At 44.6% G+C, this 23,876-nt stretch overlaps 1 long non-coding RNA gene across 1 annotated transcript in view; it reads right to left on the bottom strand.

Annotated features, from left to right (window-relative positions):
* Nucleotides 1-8,649: 8,649 nt before the first annotated feature.
* LOC134935082 (uncharacterized) overlaps nt 8,650-23,876 on the bottom strand; it is a 239,421-nt gene continuing 224,194 nt past the window's right edge. Inside the window, exon 3 of the long non-coding RNA XR_010179889.1 lies at nt 8,650-9,436. This is a non-coding gene — a long non-coding RNA (uncharacterized LOC134935082). The remainder of the gene's footprint in view (nt 9,437-23,876) is intronic.

Genomic DNA, 23,876 nt, shown 5'->3' with positions numbered 1-23,876 from the left:
GCAACGATGAGCCTGGCTACATCTGTATATAATACTTCAGACAGCGATCACAGTAAACTGTTAAATGGTAAGGCCAGCTAGTTCGAACTGAATGTTTCTTTTGTAGATATGGGCGATAGAAGAAGCTAGCACTGGCCATGGACTAGGGAGGCCAATCCCAAGGCGTTTCTTTAAAATCTCGAGATTTGGGATTGAAAAACAGTCAATCCCAGGATTCCTGGGATACCTGGAATTGGCTAGGGAAAAAAGGAAGAAATGCTCACCCTTAGGTCCGACTCTCTGCGGGAACAGACGGCAGGCGGCGGTGCTGTGGGTGGTTCCAGGCAATAGGTGGTGAGTCTGGGCGGCAGGCGGCGAGGATTGCGCAGTGCATCATGACCTTTAACACCACATCACAGTGCGCAGTGTTCACAGCCGAGGGCAGGGGGAGCCGGGCAGCGTCTGAGCCATAAGCATTGGCCCGAATCTCAGGATTGTAAACTCCAATCCCAGAATTAAATCCCAGCCAATTTTATGCCAAAATCCCGGGGTTTTGCCAATCCCAGGATTGGCTACTCTACACTCGACATATCTGAATATACTGGTCTATTTATATCCTGGATAGTGTATGTAATACAGTATAATTAACACTATCAATTGTCTATAGTAGTGATTCACAAACTCAGTCCTTGAGGACTGAGTTTTCAAGGACTCCTAGTTGAGCCAGCAGTAGCATAAACATAGATTCAAAAAGCTTTTCACTCTTTTACTGGCTGACACATTTAAAAAAAAACAGTCGTGATGCTAATTATTTCAACTATATTTCTGAGGAAATCTGTAATAAATGCTGTGAAGACCAAGTTTGAGAAACTTTGGTCTATAGTATGCAGGCTGTAGGGAAGAGAATCCTAAAAAAGTAACATGGTGCCGGAGATACCAAATCGCGGAGGGGGGAGGACACAATGCTCGACTCCTGTGGCTTCCCTATTTGAATAATGGACTGCTCTAAAACTGCCACTGGCAAGGAAGTGCAGCCTTATGGTTCAGTAGATTTTGTGATGAGTAAGTAGTATTTGCCTTTTATATATCTAGTTTTCAGATATACTGTAAGTACTTACCAACCTATTTCCAGTCCGGAGAGGATAGTGTCTCTATTATCAGAGGTTAACTTGTCACTTAAACTAAACATTGCCTAACCTCTCAGAAAGTAATAGGAAGAAAGGAGAGATAGATATTTTGACTCTTAAATACATTAAAGAAAAGCTTTATAGTCAGCAACTGCTTATCTGCTGTGTAAAGGGTACTGTTAGCTCCCAAATAATGGTTAGGAAAGGAAAACTTCCTATAATAAATATGAATACATAGTATTACCAGTAAGAGACAGAACTGAGGTTTGTAAACACACATTCCCCCACCTCACATTAAGGCACCTGTCTCTTCTCATTGGCAGTTGCTCTATGGTCTTTCTGGCCTGGTGTGCTTACTTAGCTCTCAGATACACAGACAATGCAGACATGGTAGGAAAAGCTGCTGCCCCAGAAATATGCGACAGCATTGTACCCCTTATAATGCATGTTGTGATTGCATCTCTTGTAAAATCGTATTATATTCTACTGCTACTGTGTTCATAGTTCAAGTCACAGGCCAGGCCGAAGTGGGAGTTCTGGGCAACCTGCATTTACCTATGACTCTGATCCTGATCAAAAGTATCTAAAAACTTAGGAATATTGAAATAGGTAATACATACCTAATTACTGCACGTTCATAGATATATAATGCAGTTTCTTTAGAGCAGTTGCTATGGCAACCATCTGGGATCTCTGCCAAGTTTAAAGTTGTTAAAAGTTTTGTTCCAATCATTTTCTATTTTTATGTACAAAGTGCTACAGGGTAGATATTGGGCTAGGCACTCCTCAGGCACTAAATATATAACATATCATTCTATACACTTCATACACCAGGCTGAGTATAATTAAACACTATATCCTACAAACCATTATGATCAACTCCCCCCCCCCCCAAAAAAAAAAAAAAAAAAGATGAATGTATCTACGGTCAAGTGTGACTTGTCCTCTCAATTCACTTCTCCAGCCAATAAATAAGGGTGTGGTATGCGTGACCGGCAGTCAGGAGACCGCCGGTCAGCATACCGACACCAGGATCCCGGCAGGGGTTGGCAAGTGCAGCAAGCCCCTTGCGGGCTCGGTGGCGACCTACGGTCAACATGGGTTCTATGCCTACTCTATGGGTGTTGTGGAGACCCACGAGTGGGAATAGTCTCTTGGTCCGCATGCCGACCGTCGGGATTGTGAGGGGGCGGGATGTCGGAGGAGGTTATGTGACCGTCGGTCTCCTGACCGCAGGTCACATAACTACATCCCAATAGCTAATTGTGTAACAATTATTCTGGGCTTCTGACTAACATATTTATTATTAGAAAAGTTCAAGACAGAATATTACAATGTTATAATCTTCTGATAAAGAAATAAAAATAAGAAAATTTAGAAACTATGTCATGGAATAATTACACTATTCTGCATTTTGGTGTTGGATTTTGTACATTTGTCAGAATTTGGGGACTTCTTCCTTATTATTCAGTGACACTGTAGAGCCAGGCCCGGCACTACCCACTCAGCAAAGGGATGCAAAGCAGGTAGGCGCGAGGCTGGGAGAGGCGCTCTGCCTGCTCTGCATCCCTGTGCTGCACCTGGATCCCCTGCTGCTGCTGCCGGCTGCTGTGCCTGTCACACCATTTGACAGGCAGTGACGCCAGCAGCTTGAAGCTTACCTCTAGCCCCCTGCAGTGCCCATCCATGTTCTAGCTGGAAAGGGGGCTGGGCTACACTGCATCGGGGGGCGGGGCTACACGGGACCATGCTGTAGGAGGAGGACAGAAACTGCTGCAGATCCAGATTCCAGCCAGCCAAATGGTATGTTGAAGGAGAGTGAGAAAGTGTGTGTGTGTGTGTGTGTGTGTGTGTGTGTGTGTATCTATTTGTCTGTATGTGTGTGTGTATCTACAATATGTGTGTGTGTGTATCTATCTATGTGTATGTGTATCTACAGTATGTGTGCGTATCTATGTGTATGTGTGTGTGGGAGGGGACATCATTTGTAAAAAAAAATTCACTTCTGTGGGCATTACATAGACGTGCGCACAGGAGGTTTCTGTCCTCCCTGAGTTCGCCTAATCATGTCCGGCCCCCACCTTATGGTGCCGATCGATTATCCCTTTGCCCAAGCCCGCACCCGTTCATTCTAAATTTGGTGTCGGCCCCAAGCAATCAGAGTTCGTGGACCGGCCGCGGCGGCTCTTGATTGGCTGCCGGACCACTAGCTTTGATAGGCTGACTGCTGGCATCATGTTTCAAATGGCTGCCGCCGCAGGAGGGCTTCTGTCAGTGAGGAGTGTGACTTAGGAGAGACACTCGCTGCACTGCGCACAAAAAGCAGCAGCAAGTCAGCAACAGCGGTGAGCATGCTGGGTGGATTATCTGTATCTGGCACCACTGGTGGGAGGGAGGATTATCTGTATCTGGCACCCCGGGGGGGGGGGGGATTACCTGTATCTGTCACCTCGGGGGGAGAGTGGGGTATCTGTATCCGGCACCTCTGGGTGGGGGGATTATCTGTATCTGGCCCATCTGGGGAGGGGGATAATCTGTATCTGGCACTGCTAGGGCCATACTGTGTTGCGTAATGTGAATTTCTGCTCATACTGTGTGCCATAATGTGAATTTCTGCTCATACCATGTGGCGTAATTTGAATTTGGCTCATACTGTGTGGAGTAATGTGAATTTCTGCTCATAACGTGTGGCATAATGTGAATTTCTGCTGATACCATGTGGCGTAATGTGAATTTCTGCTCATACCGTGTGGCGTAATGTGAATTTCTGCTCCTACTGTGTGGGGTAATGTTAGTTTGGCTCATACTGTGTGGCGTAATGTGAATAAGGGGCACTACTGTCAGTAGTTGGTGAGCATAGAGACATGTATGACAAATGCTGGTGTCCTGCGTAGGAGGAGTCTGATGGCATAGAAAGAGCCCAATGTGTCTCTTTCGCGGGACAGTCCAGTTTTTGGGGACTGTCCCGCTGTCCCACCCACGGGCCGCAGTGTCCCGCGGTGGAGGGGGGGGCAGTTGGGATACTCATGCACTCGCTGCCCTGCTTAGCAGAGCAGCGGTGAATAGACGCTGCGCGCATGCGCACAGCGTCTATTCACTGGAGTCAGAGGGAGAGGGGGCATGCCAGCGGCTCACAGAGCGCTGGGCATGCCCCCTCAGTGACAAAAACAGGGCGTGGTCCTGCGATCGCGAGTCCTCCCGTGAAGCCACGTCCCCTTTTCTTAGGCCATGCCCCTTTTTCGGGAGCGCGTGTGTCCCTCTTTGGCTAAGTCTAAAGTAGGGAGGTATGCTTTACAGATTGGCCCACTCAAAAACAGGTTGTAGATGACGGGGGGGCTAGCACCGGCCCTGTAGAGCCATATGAATTTAAACTGTTGTTTGCTCAGATTTATTTACAGACTGTGGGGTATATTCAGTTGAAGTCGGATCCATTCCGAGATTCGTTTGTTGGAATGGATCCGACCTGGGCTATTCAATGCAATCTCAATTCGACTTTGAAAAAAGTCGAATTGAGATACGGGAGCTGAGAAGGGGGGGAGCCGCGGGCAGACGAGGGAGAGCAGCGCTATAGCAGGGGCTACAGCATCGTAGCCAGAGGATGTGTCACAGCCACCGCTCACAGCAGCGTCCACCCGGCTCCAGCAAGCGAGACCTGCTGTGAGCGGCGGCAGTGACATCCTCCAGCTACGCTGCCCGTTGCTGTAGTGCTGCTCTCCCTCGTCTACCCGTGGCTCTTCCCCGTCTCCCCCCATCTCCTCCTCTCCCCCATCCCCCCCCCTCCCATCTCCTCCTCTCCCCGTCTCTGCTCCCGCATCACAGCCGCTACTCACGGCTGTGATAGCTGGAGCTGGGTGGACGCTGCTGTGTGCGGCGGCTGTAGCACATCCTCTGGCGTTGCTCTCCCCCATCTGCCTGCGGCTCTTCCCTGTCTCTGCTCCCGCATCTCAAAAAGTGGGCCAATCCACGTGCTTTTCCACAAGTCGAATTCCTTGACTTGTCAAATAATTTGGGGTTAGACTGAATAGATCGGAACAGCTTCCAACCTAAAAAATTCGAAAACTGACGTCTTTTCGACAGATGGCAGCTTTTGACTTCAATTGAATATAACCCTATGAATTCCATGAAAAGTGGAACTACATATAAGGTACACATTGGCTATCACATGGAATGACAAAGCAAAAGCAGCACTCAGAGATTATATTGCTAAAATATCTGTGAAAACCAAAACTTCTTTCATTTCTGCTTCTGAATTTTCCATATAAAGTATATAATGGTGACTATGGGGGTCATTCCGAGTTGATCGCTCGCTAGCTAGTTTTAGCAGCCATGCAAACGCTAAGCCGCCGCCCACTGGGGAGTGTATTTTAGCTTAGCAGAAGTGCGAACGCTTGTGCAGCCGAGCTCTGCAAAAACAGTTTGTGCAGTATCAGAGTAGCTCTGAACCTACTCAGCACTTGCGATCACTTCAGCCTATTCATGTCCAGATTTGATGTCATACACCCGCCCAGCGACCGCCCACCCACATCTGCGTTTTTTCAGACACACCTGCGTTTTTGCAAACACTCCCTGAAAATGGACCGTTGACACCCAGAAACGCCCCTTCCTGTCAATCTTCTTGCAGCCGTCAGTGCGACTGAAAACTTTGCTAGAACCTGAGCACAACCACAATTGCGGGCCATACGCATGCACTTAAATGCCGTTTTTTCACCTGATCGTTGTGCTGCGAAAATCGGCAGCGAGCGATCAACTCGGAATGACCCCCTATATTCTTAGTTAACAATATAGCCATATAGTAAAAACACAATTCCAGTATAATTTTCCAAGTTTTTATGGAGAATGGGTTTATTGTTTATGTCTATAAATGTTGAGGCGCATTAAAACTCAAAATGGACTTGATTAACCAACCAGCACTATTTCATTGTCTCGTCTACTGGGATAAATCAGCTAATAGGTGTCCCCACACACAGAGGTACATTTACTAAGATGGGAGTTCTATTTAAAATGGGATGTTGCCAGAGCCAGCGCTAACCAATATGATGCCCTAGGCAAGATTTTGGCTGAAACCCCCTTGTACAGACGCTAGTTCCGCCTCTGACCCTGTACCCCTTTCCCAGCACCATCACCCCTAACCCATAGCAGTCCACATTTTGGTGCTCCTATCCCCTATACTTTAAATAGGAACAGTGTGCACATTCGGCACGCAGCCCAAAAGGGGGCGTGTTCTTCCTGGGAAGTGGCATGGCCACACAATAATACCCCCAGATGAAATTACGCCACACAGTACTGCAACTTTATTCACATTATATCATGCAATAGTGTCTCTTATTCACGTTATATCACACAGTAGTACCACGTTACTCCTCACAGTAGTGCCCCTTATTCACATTACACCACACCATATTGCTCTTTATTCACATTAGACCACACAGTAGTGCCCTTTTTATACGTTATGCCAGAAAGTACTGTAGTACACCTTATACAGATAATGCCGCACATTAGTAATGCATTTCGTATGCAGATAAAGCCGCAGTCACACACAGAATATAGGCATGCTGCATATCATTTTTATCAGCAGAAGCTGCTTGTGCCCCATGGCATTCCAAATGCCCTAGGCATTTGCCTAGTTTGCCTATGCCTAGGGCCGGCTCTGGATGTTGCCCATAGCAACCAATCAAATTTCAGGTATTATCTTCTAGAAGGTTCTAGATAAATGAGAAGTAGAATCTGATTGGTTGCTATGGGCAATATCCCTTCTTAAATAGAACTCCCATCTTAGTAAATTTCACAAATACAGTCTTAAAAGGGCTATTATTACAGCATTTTCCTTTTCAGATTCCCAGACAAGGGGCACTCTGACTGCTAAATCCGCCCCTGGTAATTGGGGTGTTGCCTAGACTGTAGGGTTATAACCATTTTGGTCATATTTTAGCCCATTATCTAACACTCTTCTAGAGAGCCCTCTCATGCCTCTTTATATACCTCAGAGCCCCTCATTCCTATTTGTATATCTCAGAGCCCCAACATGCCCCTTTATATGTCTCAAAGCCCCTTATGCCCATATATAAGCTTCAGAGCTTTCTTCTGCCCCTGTATATCCATCAGAGCCACCTTGGAGGGAATTCAATTGGGTGTGGGGTTTAGCGAGGTAAAATATCCTTGCGTGCCTTATGCCCAATTTTTGGATTACCACAGGTATACATGCTCCCGTCACCTGTGGTATCCAATTTTAAAAATATGGTTGTACGGTTTTCAGAGTTCTTTGGTGCTCTCCATAGCTCCCGGCAGTCTCCTCTCCATCTTGGGGCTGCTGGGAGGGTCCAGCAAAGCTGGGAGGCGCAAGCACTGCTGGGAGATGTGCACGACACCCATATAGTGGGATTAGAACCTGTGGTGAGTGCAGCAAGCAACTGAGCCCTCAAGGGGCTTTGTTGCGCTTGCATCCTTATCGGCATTCTGGTGGCCGGGATCCCAGCATCGATATGTTGACCACCTTGATCCCGGCTGCCGGTCACCTGTTCCCAACCCCTCACAGACACTGTACACATCTCACACCCCCTGAGGCAGAAGACCCAACTCCCGATGCTGGATACAGAAAACCCCACTTTGGAAACTTCCAATTGCTTATTTAGTCCTTAAGGGGGTGTGGCTGTGGTACCAGAGTAAACCCCCGGTAATTTTTCCTAAAATGAACGATTTTAGGAATAGTTAGACTTGCTCTGGAGGTGTGTAAAAAAGACACAGTGATATCTATATGAATCACTGCATCCCATTTTCAGTACAGTAGTTGAATACCGAAAACCCCACGGCTGCAGGAATAACCCTGTGCCATAAGATGTTTTAAATTTCCTGCCGGCAATTGAATCTGTCCCCTTATGTCCCTATATATGCCTCAGAGCCCCCTCATGTATTTTTATATGGCAATGTCTAAAGATATGCATTTTTAAAAACTAGTACAGTTAATAAAAATTGGTGTTGCATTTAGCAACCATACATCCGCTTTCACAAAAAATGCACAGTCACACACAGATAAATGATAGTTTACAATGGTGACCACGGCATTGACTCTCAAACAAAAATCAAGTGGTATTACGGTATATAATGAAGAGAGGGCCGACTTGTGATGCACTGACATTGACTCTTCACTCACTGCTTACAGGAGGTGGGCTGCAGGTGGAGGAGGACCATGGTGGGTGTAGGTAGGCTTGAGTACTCCGCATGTAGAGATAGACATTGGGTGGGCATGAAGCATAAAGGGCATCTACCACAGCTGGGCATAGTTGTGTGGAGCTGTACCTTAATGGCAGCTTTAGTATTCCCTGACCAGGCCTATCTGGGATGAGCAGGTATCCAGACTCCAGACAGTTTTTGTGTTTATCAGACTGTCCGTCCCATTCACGGATGGGTGGTAACCGTAAGATTTAATAACACTGAAGTAGAGAGACAACAAGTGTACTGTACAGTTACTAGTAATTAAATAAATGGGAGCTAGGCCATTTTATACTTGAATGAACAAACAATTTAGCTTTATTTAGATAGAGTCACATAGTCATAACTGAATTTGTATCTGATCTATACGCAATGCAGTTGTCACTGTGCATTTCACATGTGTCTCTTTTAATGGCACCTGTAAATATTTATGAAAGGGCAGTTCATCAGGAACTAGTGACATAGCTAAGAGTGAGTCTTTTTAATGGGCGTGGTAATAAAAAGGTCACCGTTCAAAATGTCGACATTCAAAATGTTAACACCATGATGTTGACATGGTTTGAATGTCAACATTGACAGCAGGACGCCTTTCACAATGTCAATATTGACAGAATATTAACCTTGGGTATGTTGACAGTCGGCATGTCGACAGTACATTCACTTTGAATGTCCGCCTTATATTAACTAGAGATGAGCGGGTCCGGACCCACCCAAACTTCCCAATCCGAGTCATAATCCAGCTCAGGGTTTCCCGCCTGACTCGGATTTTGGATTATATAAAAGGTCCCAGTGATCTGTGCCATTTTCACTCCGGCTGTGGAAAGTTCTGGGTTGTGTGGCGTGGGTGTGGGGCTGCTGGCTGCTGTAGGGCTGGTATATCAGTCCAGGGGTGCTCTCTGTCGTCTGGTGGTGTATCTGACAAGGGGTGATCTGCCATATACATCCAGAGGCTCTGCCTCAGTGTTAAAAAAAAACAGTATATTGTGTATACATCCAGAGGCTGGTGTGTGCGACTCCTATCAGTATCAGTCCAGGGATGCTCTGTCTGTCATCTGCTGTATCTGACAAAGGGTGGTCTGTCCACCTAGGGGTGATCTGTCCATCCATCCAGGGGCTCCGCCCAACTGAAAAATTAAAATAATAAAAGCTGAAAAGCCTAAAATAGAATAAATAAATAAATAATAATAAATTATATATATATATATATATATATATATATATATATATATACATACATATACAAACAACAGACGCGGCACTCCTGGTGACTGACTATACCAATAAATCTCTCAGGCAGGCAGTGCAGAAAAGGCAACATTTCAATGCAGCATGGAGGAAGTGACGTCAGATCATGTCACATCCTGCAACTGTGCTCCCCATCACCATGGTTACATAAACAATAATATTGGATGACTGCAAACAAGACGTAACTCAGATGTAATATACGATCGTGGGTACAAACAACAGTACAGGCCACAATGGGCTACACATAGCAGCTTATGCATATTAACCCTGCTCCTTAATGAGGATAATAATGCTAAATTGGGTACTGATATATTGCTTAATACACTGAATGCACGGCCGTACGTGATGTCCCACTGTTACTTGCTAAAATACAATAGAATGCATTAAGCGCAAGGAAAACCTTTATAAATGGTTCCCCCTAAGTGATCAATACATGCTGTTATTGTTTATGTAACCATGGTGATGGGGAGCACAGTTGCAGGATGTGACGTGATCTGACGTCACTTCCTCCGCGCTTCACGGAGTGGGTTGCGTCCCGCCGTCCAACTGCCGCCGAGCACAGGGTGAATGTCTTAGATAAGGTAAGAAGTTTATGTCTTTCTTTATACCTGAGTAAAATGCCTGATTAAACCGGCATTGAAACGTTGCCTTTTCTACACTGCCTGCCTGAGAGATTTATTGGTATAGTCACCAGGAGTGCCGCGTCTGTTGTTTGTGTATTTTCTCCACCACGGAGGCACCCGGTGCTGAGATTGCTACAAGGAGAGCCGGGTTACATGTATGCTGTATATATAGATAGATAGATAGATAGATAGATAGATAGATAGATAGATATTTTGGACTGTACCCCAATGTACTATAGAATTTTTATTTTATTTAGTACTGTGACACTGTCAGTCAGACCACAGTGTATTATTATTTTTTCTTACTCAAAGTCTCATACAGTACATGTATTGTGCGACACTGTGGGTGAAGGTGGTACCTCAGTAATATATTTTTTCGTTCTCATCTCAAAAACATATTGTGCCACACTGTTGGTTAAATTAAACCTTAGCATTAGATTATTATCTCTGACTCATACACGTATTGCGACACTGTAGGTAGTACATTTTTTGTACAAATTGTAGTATGTGCTGTACCCCATTTGGTTATTGTTTGTTGCTAGATATGGAGGATGAACAATTGAGAGGAGAGGCATAGATTGGCAGGGCATGTAAAATCAAAGAAAAAGTAAAAGTCGGATAAGTAAAAGTCAGATTAGTACAATAATATAACCAATAAATATTGTTGTCTATGCAATGAAGACCGTCACCAATGCACCCAATGATAACTTACATTTTTTGAAATCAAACAAATAAATGAATCAATCCTTCCTTTTACTAATAATCTACCTCCCTTGGGCTCCTAATCTAGTTATTGATAAAGTTCTGTGTCACACCTTTTTTGCTGATTTTGGTTTCATTTTTTTTATTTTATTTACAAAAACAGCTAAAATCACATGATTTGGCCTTTTTTTGTCCCTAGAGTATTATTAAACCCAATAACAATAATTTCCAGTCCTGTCCAGGCAATTTTGACCACAGTACAAATAATGACAAATATATATTGTAAAATATATATATTTTATATGCTGTAATCATCTGTACAGATTATTTTCAGCCTCAATGTAGGATCAGTTCCTGTAAATTATGTTCGACCTGGAGAAGGTAACTGCTTCATCCAGCTTTACGCAAGGTACTGTATGTAGTACCATGTAAATGTTTTTTTACCAATATACACAACTAATTTTTGTATTAATTCAACATATTTCCACTTTATTGCAGACATCGTGGCAGAAAGGGAGTGCAATTGATCTCGGATGCGGCTACTTTATATGGAATCCAAAAACCTGCAAGATATGATGCTGGATGAAAACAATATTGTGATGTGGTCAAAATTGACTGGAAATGAGTGGAAATTAATGTTACTGAGGTTAATAATACTGTAGGAACAAAAACAGGCACAAATTTTGTAACTCTATCTGTTTTTATGATTTTTTCAGAAAAATACAGATCCAAAACAAATACAGATCCAAAACTCGCAAGGGAGGTTTTGACAAAACAAATACAGATACAAAACATAAAGTAGATACAGATCCAAAACTAGAACCCAAAACCCAAGATTAGGCCGGTGCACATCTCTAATATTAACCCTAAAGGGGGGTACGCATGGAGCAATCCCAACCTCAAATCTAAGCAATCTGACTAGATTGCTTAGATTTTAAGAATTATCTCTCTGTGTGTACCCCACAGCGATAGCGATGCGCGGCTATTGCTGGTGCTAGATTGGCCTGCATGCAGGCTCAATCTAGCAGGTCGCTCATTTCACCTGCTGGGTGAAATAAGCGCCCCCCCCCTTCTCCCCCCACACGCTCAGCACACATCGCGCTGTGCTGAGCAGGGGGAGAGATGTGTGCTGAGCGGTTCACTCAGCACACATCTCTCCCCACTTCTGCCCGTGAATACGGGCCTTTGCCCTTTACTGTTAAATTGTCTGTCGACATAATGGGTGGAGTTCAATTGTTTGAAAATTCAGTTGGGTGTCTGTTTTTTCCTATCTAATAGACAGGAAAAAACGGACACCCAACCGACTTTTCAAACATTTGAATTCCCCCCTATGACTGCATTCCCATTTAAAACATATCTGATAACAGAAACAAATAGAAATTGATTTGTGGGTACCTACAGTCATTTAATTTAATTTCTTAAACTGCCCTAGATAAAGACTGCAGTGGTTTACAGAAATCTATTCATGTGTGCTGTTTTCATCCACATCCACCATTCTCTCCAAAGTTTTGTATGAAACGGACTTTTTTTCCTGACTATTGTAATTTTTTCTGACTATTGTCGCTGTCAGGGACAACAAAGTCACCAAGCCATGGATTAAACAATATATTATCTACCTATACATGTAGTGGCAATTGCATTAGAAATTCAGCAAATTAGAACTTGCTGTCGACAGCAGGAACAAAGGCCTGAGATCAGCTATGTATATATATTTTCATTCAATCCAAAATTCAGTCTATTCCCAGGACTGGATGCCATTTACATACTCAAATGTTATTGTTATCTAAAAATTTACTTTCATTAGTTTTTGTTTTTCAATGCATTGTTTGATTAAGCAGAGACACTCAACTCCTCAGCGGTCTCCTTGGAGGATCACGTCTGTTCGTAAGAAGTATTTGTACTATTATTATATTCATAGACTAATTAGCTAATAGCAAATTTTCCACCGAGTAGAGTTGCTTCTTTTATTATTTATTTTCTTTCAGACAAGTCTAACTACAGTAATACTTTTTAACATATTCATAAGTACAGGGTGTTTGGAAAGTCACTGTGCACTTTTCAGAAAGCAGCGTAAAGAGTGGAGAAGTGAGCCAGTGGGGAAGTTGCCCATGGCAACCAATCAACATTGAGGTAACATTTCTTATTTAATTACATATTATAAAATTATACGGAGCAGCTGATTGGTTTCCATGGGCAACTTTTCCACTGCTTTACTTCTCCACTGTTTTCACTGCTTTATGAAAAGACCCCATATTTTGTTCTGAAAGTCACTGTGCACTTATGTATATAGAGGTGTTTAGAAACAAAATAAAAAGGAACCAAACCTGTCTTGATGCTAACGGTGGTAATTTTCAACATTGTTTATAATTATCATTCATGTTTACATTATGTATTATGTATACACAAAAGTGCACAGTGACTTTCCGAACACCCTGTAGTTATTATTATTATTATTATTATTATTATCATGTAAAAGAAAATACTGTTTGTATTTTTTGTTCAATTGTACAAATTCAATTGTTTTACCCTGCGGCAACCAAAAGGGGGGGGGGGGGGGGGGGCAAAATGGAGCAATTCAATTGTTGCTCCTTTTAGATGCCCAAGAGCAGTGGAGCTGACATTTCTTCTTGCAACCTCCTGAGGCGCAAAGTTGGCACTTTGGGTATCCGAACAGGAGTCACCCACTGCCTCCTCCAATCAGCTTCTCACTCCCCTTTCACCCACTGCTTCTTCTATGATCCTCTGCCTTCCTTTGTCATCCACTAACCTACCCTGTCACCCACTGCCTTCCCTGTCATCCACTGCCTCTTCCTGTCACTTTCTGCCACACCTGTCACCAACTGCTTCCCCTCTGTTGTCCTCCTCCAGAGAACATCTGCTTATCCCTGCCACCTGCTGCCTCCCCCTGTCAGCCACAGCTTCCCACTGTCACCCTCTGCCTCCCCTTGTCACCTTCTGTTTCTCCCTGTATTTACTGTAAAGCTGTCACTGGAATGCTCTCTGTGCTGTATGCCAGGAAATAGAATGCAGTCTTTACTATATGGCAGTCACTGGAATGCTATTTGTACTGTTGGCATTAATGTGGTTGCTCTCTGTATTGTTTGACACTCACTGGAATGCTGTTTGTATTGTTTGTCGGTCACGTGCCATACTACCATGTCGCATATTATTAACTCTGCGTGGGGCAGAGAAGGACAGCACAAAGCATATTTTTGCACCTGGGCCCAGCACCTGCAACTTCCACCACTTGCTTTGTGGCCTGAGGCTGTAGATTAAAATAATGTAGACAAATATAACATCAAAAGAAATAGGAAGGCATTATTACATCAAAGGAACTTTCCAGGATAAACAGAACAGGTAACATTATACTGTATGCAGTAGGAGGAATGAAAATAATAATATGCAGAAATAACAATACTCAAAAACCTAAGGTAGAGCATTAACAGTAAAATCACAGCATTAAATAGAAAGCAGAACATCACGCTCCCGGCTGCAAAGGTGATACATTTTCTGTTTCCAGGATGTTCACTTTCAAAGCATAGAACAGAAAAGGGTAACAATAGAGCTGTGAAAGCCCACAGTTCAGCAAGCTTCAGTTCCAGGCTTTGTGGTCATTAATGCGTAAGCAGCTGAAGGTGACCTTCTCCGGAGCTTGCAGAAGCCAATTCAACCTGCCCCTTGTTTTAAATCCAGATTATTAATAGTGTTGTAATTTTCATTTATCTTCTTAATTATACTTATCGTCTAAGTCAACAATGTGGCTGTCCCCTGGGTCACTATGGTGATGCAGTCAATTTATATTAATGTCTTCTTAAATGATACAGTGACAGTATGAAATGACTGCAAATAGGACATGATCAAACTGCAGACTTTCTGCGAGGGGCCTGAAGAAGAGGGTGGCTGTTATTCTTTTATCAAGGTAAAGATGATTACAATGAAAGAAATGGTTTGGGAATGGGTGCCTTCTATGAACACATTCATAAACCAAATTTCACATGATCTTTAATAAACTGTAAGAAGCTTTTGGTACAGTTTATTCAATTCACTCACAACATGTTAGGTTTCCCTTTTAGAACTTCTAGATCTTCTAGATCTTGTGGCATACTCATATGTTAAGTCATTATTTAGGGGAAAAGGAAGATATAAGGTACCTGCATCTGGGCCTGTCCTTGCTAATATTATGTGGCCACCCATCTCACAGTGCCACACCACAGCTTTGGGTAACATAGAATCTCTAAGAGCCTGATTTGCACAAGGAGCAGGGACATCACTGAGGTCAGTGACACCTGGTGCACTGAAAAGTGTCACATCTGGCCAAAAAGGGGAAGTGTCCTTGTGGGAAGGTACATAGCTTTGTGACCCACGTCCATTTTTATCACTCCGGGGGCATTCCTAGAGATGCTGGGCTGCCCCCAAAGACTGGTCCGGCTGCACAGCTGGCTCGTACATGGTGACAGGCAGTGTCGAACTGGGGCATGAAGGGCCCAACTGGGGGAATGCAGTGGTAAGAGCCCATGTTTAGGGGTGCGTATATATATATATATATATATATATATATATATACACACACACACACACACACACACACACACAGATGGAGCTGCACCCATCTAGTGCGGCTCCATCGCATATGAGCGCTCCCGCCCTGACTGGGCGATCAGTCCGCCTAGTCACCCCGGGAGCACACAGCCATTCTAGTGAAAGGGACGCGGGTGCATCACGGACGCATGCACACCCCAGATGCGGCAATTAGCATGGCTCCATCTGTATATATATATATATATATATATATATATATATATATATAGAAGAGGTGTCCTTCCCCACCTGTGGCTCAGGTGTTTAGCGGCGAAGGAACAGGCGGCACTCCAAAGACTTGTGAAAAATCTTGTTTAGTGTTTAAAACATAGTGACAACAGATGACATGGTGTCAAAAACAGCCAACAAAATGCAGGTATCTTACAACGTTTCAAGGCATGGCAGCCTTTTCCTCAGGTAAGTAAACCCTAGTGCTGTGAAAAAAACACAAAACGAACCAAACTAAACCCAGAAACACTCACCTGTTAAATAGCGTGAAGAGCCGAGGCGAGGTGTTCCCGGCGTCTGTAACCAGGACTTCCGGGTGGGTCACGTGAGCGGCTCACCGATGACGTGTGTGTTGCTAGGCAACGCGTTCGTGAGTTAGCAGGCGCCGGGAAAGCCTGTCAGTGAAGCGCAAAAAGAAAAAGAGTGTGAAGGCATGTGAATTACATGCAGTACCCAGCAAACTAAAGCTGATGAAAGTGAAGTGAGACATACAGTGTATTTAAAGATTTAAAAGTCACTGTTCGGCAGCTGTGAAGCTAAAAAAAAGTGCAAGTATGCAGATACAAATATAAAGAATAAAGACTTGTGATATTCAAACATATGGACATATTATAACTATGTGTCCCATATACATAAAGAAGTTTTGATTTAGTTAACTTGGGCACTGTGCCCTGGTTGTCGTCTATCTCAAGGCAATACAAGGGAAGGGAGGAGGGGAGAGGAACGGGAGGGAGAGGGACGGGAAGGAAAAGGGGAGGGGAAAAAAAGGGGGGGCCAAGGACTGTGGAGAAAGGGGAAGGGGGGTGGGGGAGAGGGGAAAAAAGGAAAAACGAGACTGATATTAGATATTAAAGCTTCTTAAGGTGACATAATGTCATGTCCCTCATTATAAGAATATGTTCCAAGTAAATTTTTCATTAAGTCCCTTGGGTGATAGTGCATCCAGAAGAAAGATCCATTTAGATTCACACTTAGATAGAGCCCGCTGTCTATCGCCTCCTCTTGGTGGTACCGGGATGTGGTCAATGATTTTATATCGAAGGCTGGACAGAGGATGGCCACATAATCTGAAATGGCGTGCCACTGGTTGGTCAATCTGTTTGCCTTCCAGGGATGCTTTTATGGCCGATCGATGGAGCGCCATCCTGTCACGTAGATTTCTGATGGTTTGTCCAACATACAACATGCCACATGGGCAAATAATAATGTACACAATGAAAGGTGTGGTGCATGTGAGCACGTGACGAATTTTGTATTTTTGGCCTGTATGTGAATTGAAAAACTCATGGCCCGTTTCCAAATATTTACATGTGGTGCAGGATGCACACTTGTAGCACCCTGGCTTTTTCGTCTGAGTGGTCAAAGTTTTGGAGTGGTCCTTTGGGACAATATTAGTTTTTACTAGAATGTCCCTAATGTTCGGTCCCCTTTTGTAACTAGGCATCAATGTAGTATTCTTGAAGCAGGGGAGTTCTTTATCACCTGAAACAATGGGCGACAGACCTTTTGTGGCTCGTGGCATAACTTTGCTGGCAGTGGTAAATTGAGTCACGAAGGGGATTCGTGATCCAAGTTGTTATTTTAACACGCTATATAGCAGCTGATCTCTGGGGATTTGTAATACCTCGTCTCTTATCTTAATTAATTCTCTGAGTTTGTAACCTCTGTCCGCAAATTTGTGGATCATCTGTTCTAGCGTATTAGCTAAGGTAAGCTTGTCGCTAGATATACGGGCTGCCCTGAGCATCTGAGATCTTGGAAGCCCCCGTATCAATGCCGGCGGGTGTCAACTGCTGTGGTGAAGCAGCGTGTTGCGGTCCGTGGGTTTCGAGAACAACTTGGTTTGAAGCTGGTTGTGTGCAATCTCAATGGTTACATCTAGATAGTTGATGCTGGTGGAACTGATCTGATAAGTAAATTTAATGGGGGAATCCTCTGTATTAATCCGATTGATTAATTTGATAAGTTCCTCCTCTGTTCCAGACCAGATGATCAGCAGATCATCAATATAGCGTGTGTAAAGTAGCATTTTGCCTACTGTATCAGGTGATGAAAAGAAAAACAGATCTTCCTGTTGGAACATAAATACATTAGCGAATGATGGGGCCACTGAGGACCCCATCGTACATCCAGTTGTTTGTACATAATATTGGCCATGGTGAATGAAATAATTCTGTGTTAAGGTTTTGGACAGCAAATGTAGGAACAGTGGGATAGGTATAGCATCAAAATGGTGTTTAAAGAGGAACAATTCCATCGCAGCTAAGCCACTGGTATGGGGGATGACCGTATATAGATTTTTGACATCTAGAGTGCATAACAGGGTATTGGTAGGCACGGTTCCAAGGTGCTTTAATTTAATTAATAATTGAGTAGTGTCCTTAAGGAACGTGGGCTGTTGCATGATATACGGCTGAATGAGTTGATCCAGAAACTGAGAAATAGGTTGTAACAACGATCCTCGTGCTGAAATGATTGGTCTAGGTGGTGGGTCTACCGGATTCTTGTGAAGCTTGGGGATTGTGTATAATACTGGTGTAATCGGGTGATCTGTGATCAATGAACCATTGGTCTTTTTATCAAAATGTCCCAAGTTGTAAGCTTCTGCTAAAGTCAGATTCAATTCCCGTTTGAATTAATCCGTAGGGTTGACGGGCAAGTGGCGGTAAGTAGATTGATCTTGAAGAAGCAGGTCAATATTGTTAATGTATTTATTAGTGTCCTGAATTACAATACCACCTCCCTTATCCGCAGGGCGGAAAATGATATCTGAATAATGTGACAGATCGCGTAAGGCCTTTTGTTCTGCTCTGGTGAGGTTTGGAATAACATTGGGCTGAGCTGCATGATATTTGGTAACTGCCATATCCATTAACCGGTTGAATGATTTTAATGAAGCATTCGTTGACGTGGGATCAAACGTGGTTCTTTTATTTACTGTCCTGCCTTTATTAGAGTCACAAAGGGAATCGTGCTTATGCTGGAAGAATTCTTTCGTTTTGAAAGTCCTATGGAGACCATACAGGTCCACCTTCCAATCTAAGTCGCGGTGACTGTGTGTGGGCACGAAGGACAGTCCTTTGCTGAGAACCTTTAATTCGGTAACGGTGAATTCACGAGATGATAAATTAAAAATGATTTCCTCCCTTTGTTGATGGGTGGTTTAGAAGATCCTTTGATTTTGGCCCCCACGTCGCGTTCTTCCTTGTTGAGATTTTCTACCTTTGAACGTGTGGCCCTGGCTAAAGGGGTAGTGCGGGATGACTGAGGGTCTTCAGAGTCGGTGACTAAAAAGTCACTGTCGCTGTTAGACTGTGATCTATTTCTTCTTTGTGATGCCTTTCTATCTCTCCAAGAGACCCGGGATCAAGAACGGAACGGTGGATCGGATCCCTGCAGCCACCGGTATACTCATTGGTCCTCGTAATCGGATTGTACTGCAATAAGTTTTTTCTGTTTAAATTTGATTAGGTCTTGTCGATATGTATTGCACTGTTGTTCCAATCTTTCCCATTGGGACTGATGTTTCTTATCCTCCAACTGTAGTTTATATTTAGTGATAGCTGCTGATAATTTAGACCTGGTATCCAATAGTGTAGATCTTGCTTCGTCAATAACGAGTAACATAAGGTCGAAGCTGCATTTATTGAGTATAGATACCCATTTGCGACAAAATTCTGCGCTGTTGCGGCCGATGGTAGGCGTATTCTTTATTCTGCACCCTCGTGGTATCATCTTTGAACGGAAATAATCCGACAGAGAAGTTCCATGTAGGAGGTAATCTGTTTCCTTATTACGCAATTTAAGAAGTATTTGAAAAATTTCGTTTGTAGTAGATGGTTCTGGTTTGATGCTGAGCTCTTCGCCAAAGAGCATCTGGTGAGCTTGTTCTTCATTATAACTCAGGGTTTCGTCCAAATGCTGTTTAAGGTCAATGAACGACAGAGGTCCCGATGTAGGGGGAGTTGTCATACTGCCTCCTGAAGGCGACAGCAAGCACAGTGCCAATTGCTATACAACAGCTGTAGTGACGGTGAAATGCACTGGTAGTACGGTTCGTGATAAACGAAAGTCCAAAAGTATTAAATAAATAATATACGCTGTTTCCTGAAGGAGTCCAGCAAGGACAAACAGCTGAATAAGAATAGTTCAGGTGCCTTGATACGTAGGGATGATTGCCACATCCCAATAGCATACAAGAAAAAACATCCGGCACTCTGATTAAAGGAAAAAATGCCTGGGTGCCCTCCTAATAATCATATAGCAGAGGTGTCCTTCCCCACCTGTGGCTCAGGTGTTTAGCGGCGAAGGAACAGGCGGCACTCCAAGGACTTGTGAAAAATCTTGTTTAGTGTTTAAAACATAGTGACAACAGATGACATGGTGTCAAAAAAAGCCAACAAAATGCAGGTATCTTACAACGTTTCAAGGCATGGCAGCCTTTTCATCAGGTAAGTAAACCCTAGTGCTGTGAAAAAAACACAAAACGAACCAAACTAAACCCAGAAACACTCACCTGTTAAATAGCGTGAAGAGCAGAGGTGAGGTGTTCCCGGCGTCTGTAACCAGGACTTCCGGGTGGGTCACGTGAGCGGCTCACCGATGACGTGTATGTTGCTAGGCAACGCGTTCGTGAGTTAGCAGGCGCCGGGAAAGCCTGTCAGTGAAGCGCAAAAAGAAAAAGAGTGTGAAGGCATGTGAATTATATGCAGTACCCAGCAAACTAAAGCTGATGAAAGTGAAGTGAGACATACAGTGTATTTAAAATAGGTTGAAAAAAGATTTAAAAGTCACTGTTCGGCAGCTGTGAAGCTAAAAAAAGTGCAGATACAAATATAAAGAATAAAGACTTGTGATATTCAAACATATGGACATATTATAACTATGTGTCCCATATACATAAAGAAGTTTTGATTTATTTAACTTGGGCACTGTGCCCTGGTTGTCGTCTATCTCAAGGCAATACAAGGGAAGGGAGGAGGGGAGAGGAACGGGAGGGAGAGGGACGGGAAGGAAAAGGGGAGGGAAAAAAAGAAAAGGGGGGGGCGAAGGACTGTGGAGAAAGGGGAAGGGGCAGTGGCATAACTACTGCCCCCGCAGTCCTCGCGGTGGCTTGGGGGCGAGGGGCTGCGGGGGCGCCACTGACTTTGCACAGATTGACATGCGGACGAGCGTCCGCATGTCAATCTGCGGTCTCCTTCCCTCCGCTGCTGTAAGGAGGGACACGGAGCGCACAGCGCGCGCCTCTCCTGTGTCCCTCCCTGGCTCTCCGGCCGGTCTAATAAAGGAAGTGCCGTTCGTGAGCTCTGATTGGCTCACGAACCGGCACTTCCTTTATTAGACCGGCCGGAGAGCCAGGAGGGACACGGGAGAGGCGCGTGCTGTGCGCTCCGTGTCCCTCCAACACAAAGGAGCGGGGGGGGGGGGGGCAGGCACTGTGGGGGAATATCTGGCGCTGGGGGCATATACCTGGCACTGTGGGGGAATATCTGGCACTGGGGGCATATACCTGGCACTGTGGGGGAATATCTGGCACTGGGGGCATATACCTGGCACTGTGGGGGAATATCTGGCACTGGGGGCATATACCTGGCACTGTGGGGGAATATCTGGCACTGGGGGCATATACCTGGCACTGTGGGGGAATATCTGGCACTGGGGGCATATACCTGGCACTGTGGGGGAATATCTGGCACTGGTGGGAGCAGGCACTGAGGGGGCATATGTGGCACTGGGGGGGTATATTTGGCACTGGGGGCATGTACCTGGCACTGTGGGGGAATATCTGGCACTGGGGGGAGCAGGCACTGAGGGGGCATATGTGGTACTGGGGGGGTATATTTGGCACTGGGGGCATGTACCTGGCACTGTGGGGGAGTATCTGGCACTGGGGGCATATACCTGGCACTGTGGGGGAATATCTGGCACTGGGGGCATATGTGGCACTGGGAGCACGCCCTAGCAACAAGCACTACCCCCTAGCAACGAGCATGACACCCAGTGCATGAAACCCCTGGCAACGAGCATGACACCCAGTGCATGAAACCCCTGGCAACGAGCATGACACCCAGTGCATGAAACCCCTGGCAACGAGCATGACACCCTGAGCATGAAAACCCCTGGCACCGTGCATGGAACCAAGAGCATGAAACCGCTGGCAACGAGCATGGCACCCAGTGCATGAAACCCCTGGCAACGAGCATGACACCCTGAGCATGAATACCCCTGGCACCGTGCATGTAACCAAGAGCATGAAACCGCTGGCAACGAGCATGACACCCAGTGCATGAAACCCCTGGCAACGAGCATGACACCCTGAGCATGAATACCCCTGGCACTGTGCATGGAACCAAGAGCATGAAACCCCTGGCAACGAGCAGGTAATTTAAAAGTAATTAGAAGCCTTACTGTAGAACTTAATGTGTAATGGGCATTACGGTGTGTGGCATAATGTATCACGGACATTGCGGTGTGTGTCATAATGTGTCAGGCATTACGGTGTGTTGTATACTATATCACGGGCATTGTGGTATGTGGTATAATGTCTCAGGATCATTGTGGTGTGTGTCATACTGTGTCACAGACATTGTATGTGCTATAATGTATCAGGGGCATTGCAGTGTGTAGCATAATGTATAACGGGCATTGCGATTCCTGTCATAAGGTGTCACAGGCATTACGGTGTGTGGCATAATGTGTCAGGGGCATTACAGTGTGTGCATATTGTGTCATGTGCATTATTGTGTGTGGCATAATGGCTAAGGCCATTGCAGTATGTGGAATAATGTATACTGGGCATTACTATAAGGAGGAAAAATGACAAATAATGTAAGGGGCATGAATCAGGATTATTTTTCTTTCCTGTGGTGGCTAACGTCTGGGCGTACAGGTTGCAAAACTGGGGTATAAGGTAGTGTTTTCCTGCAATGCCACGCACCTTTACGTGAAGCCACGCCCATTTCAACAAAGCCACACACCCTTTTGGCAGTGCGCGCCTATTTGTCCCTTTACTAGTGCCAAATATGGGGGGTATGGGGGGGGGGGGGCGCAGAAGAATTTTTTGGCTTGGGGGAGAAAAATTTCTAGGTACGCCACTGGGAAGGGGGGTGGGGGAGAGGGGAAAAAAAGGAAAAACGAGACTGATATTAGATATTAAATAGATAGACGGGAAGGAAAAGGGGAGGGAAAAAAGGACCACTCCAAAACTTTGACCACTCAGATGAAAAAAACAGGGTGCTACAAGTGTGCATCCTGCACCACATGTAAATATTTGGAAACGGGCCATGAGTTTTTCAATTCACATACAGGCCAAATATACAAAATTTGTCACGTGCTCACATGCACCACACCTTTCATTGTGTACATTATTATTTGCCCATGTGGCATGTTGTATGTTGGACAAACCATCAGAAATCTACGTGACAGGATGGCGCTCCATCGAACGGCCATAAAAGCATCCCTGGAAGGCAAACAGATTGACCAACCAGTGGCACGCCATTTCAGATTATGTGGCCATCCTCTGTCCAGCCTTCGATATAAAATCATTGACCACATCCCGGTACCACCAAGAGGAGGCGATAGACAGCGGGCTCTATCTAAGTGTGAATCCAAATGGATCTTTCTTCTGGATGCACTATCACCAAAGGGACTTAATGAAAAATTTACTTGGAACATATTCTTATAATGAGGGACATGACATTATGTCACCTTAAGAAGCTTTAATATCTAATATCAGTCTCATTTTTCTTTTTTCCCCTCTCCCCCACCCCCCTTCCCCTTTCTCCACAGTCCTTCGCCCCCCCTTTTTTTCCCTCCCCTTTTCCTTCCTGTCCATCTGCCTCCCGTTCCTCTCCCCTCCTCCCTTCCCTTGTATTGCCTTGAGATAGACGACAACCAGGGCACAGTGCCCAAGTTAACTAAATCAAAACTTCTTTATGTATATGGGACACATAGTTATAATATGTCCATATGTTTGAATATCACAAGTCTTTATTCTTTATACAGGTTGAGTCTCCCTTATCCAAAATGCTTGGGACCAGAGGTATTTTGGATATGGGATTTTTCCGTATTTTGGAATAATTGCATACCATAATGAGATATCATGGTGATGGGGCCTAAATCTAAGCACAGAATGCATTTATGTTACATATACACCTTATACACACAGCCTGAAGGTAATTTTAGCCAA

Source organism: Pseudophryne corroboree, chromosome 6 (assembly GCF_028390025.1).
Source record: "Pseudophryne corroboree isolate aPseCor3 chromosome 6, aPseCor3.hap2, whole genome shotgun sequence".
NCBI classification, from domain to species: domain Eukaryota; kingdom Metazoa; phylum Chordata; class Amphibia; order Anura; family Myobatrachidae; genus Pseudophryne; species Pseudophryne corroboree.
The sequence above is the reverse complement of the archived record's forward strand: the minus strand, read 5'-3'. Positions and strand labels throughout refer to the sequence as shown.